This window comes from Molossus molossus, unplaced genomic scaffold (genome assembly GCF_014108415.1).
Source record: "Molossus molossus isolate mMolMol1 unplaced genomic scaffold, mMolMol1.p scaffold_m16_p_11, whole genome shotgun sequence".
NCBI lineage: Eukaryota > Metazoa > Chordata > Mammalia > Chiroptera > Molossidae > Molossus > Molossus molossus.
In genome coordinates this window covers 76,416,638-76,418,353 of record NW_023425346.1, presented here as the reverse complement: position 1 = coordinate 76,418,353, position 1,716 = coordinate 76,416,638, and positions in this window count along the sequence as shown.

The following is a 1,716-nucleotide window of genomic DNA, read 5'->3' as shown; positions in this document are numbered from 1 at the left end:
TGCCGGGTTACAGGTGTACACGTGCACCTGAATCCTGAAGGGCACACCCGCCCAGGCCCCCGGCCCTGGCTGAGCAGGTCCCATTCTCCCGAGGCTGCAGAACTTGCCTTTCCTGTGTCCCCGTGGAGCCTAGCTGTGTGCCTGAGATCCCTGTAGACTTCCCTAGTCAGAGACAATCAGAGTTCTCTAGTCTGTGCCTTAAAAGCATTGAACCCCCAAAAGTACAAAATACGTTATGATATTTATTTACTAAATTATGTAAATCATTTTCACTAAAAAAATAAGTGATGGTACCTCAAACATGCTGTATTGTTAAAAAAAAAAAAAGTATTTTTATTTAAAATAAAAATGACTTAGCTTGAAACCTCTGCATAAAAAACTGCGCATGGAATATTTGTGGACTAAAATCCTCTATAAAAATTGGCAACATGAATGAGGAATCTGGTCCTCTCATCAGACTTTTGCCCTGGGGGACTCCGACCCTTCTGTGTGTGTTAGGCACACATCCGGTGTTGCATGATCACAAGGCTTTGATCCAGGTAAACGGCATGACCAGCAACACAGGCTGTCAGCGGTGACATTTGCCTTAGCAACAGACAGTTAAGTAGAAGGAGCAACAAATGTGCAGGATACGAGCCAGAGGAGTGTGAAATCAGTGGGTGCCCCTGCAAGCTCGGGAAATATTCAAGTGTACCATGTGATAGAGGCCACGAACTGTCACAGAAGATTTATTTCATTTATTTTTATTTTTTATTATTATTTTTTTAAAATCCTCACCCGATATTTTTGCATTCATCTTCAGATAGAGCGGGAGGGAGCAAGGGAAGAAGAAGGAGAGAGAAGCATCGATGTGAGATACATCGAGTGGCTGCCACCCACACAACCCCAACCGGGGCCGGGGATAAACTGCAACCGAGGCACGAGCCCTTAGTGGGAACCAAACCTGGGTTTCTCTGGTCCACGAGCTGACGCTCTAAACCACTGAGCCAAACCAGCTAGGGAGATTTATTTTATTTTTAAAATTTATTTTTATTTGTATATATATTTTTTAAAATAAATTTTCTTTATTGATTTTAGAGACAGAAGGGAGAGGGAGAGAGATAGAAACATCAGTGACTGGCTGCCTCCTACATGCCTCTCACTGGGGATCAGGCCCACAACCTGGGCAGGTGCCCTGACTGGGAATCGAACCATTAACCCCTTGGTACATGGGTCGACACTCAACCATTGAGCCACATCAGCTGGGCTAAAATTTATTTTTAGATGTTTTTCCTTTCTCTTCAAAAGGAGTAGACAAGTACTGGAGAATTTAAGCATTTTAGTAAAGTTTAAGTTTTGAGCTGTCTCTATCTAGTGCACAGTGTACAAAAATTGAGAATAGTCCGGCTTCATTATATGAAACTTGAGCCTTCAGTGTTCCCACAATTGAGTTCTACGGGTGCCACCTATGAGGATTGGTTAATATCAACTAGCGTGACAGGTTTCTGGCAAGGTGAACTTGGAGAGCAGCCCCGGTCAACATAAGGCACCAGCTCTTCTTTTCACAGCAAGCACCTGCCTTAGGTAAGACGAAGGGAACTAATGGTGGACAGAAAGACAGACTTGGAAAATGTACCAGAAAAGAACTTGAAGGAATATAACACAGAGTTGGGCTGCTGGGATATAACATCAGCCAGCACCTTGGCATGGAGCGTTTAGGGACTGAATAGGACAGCG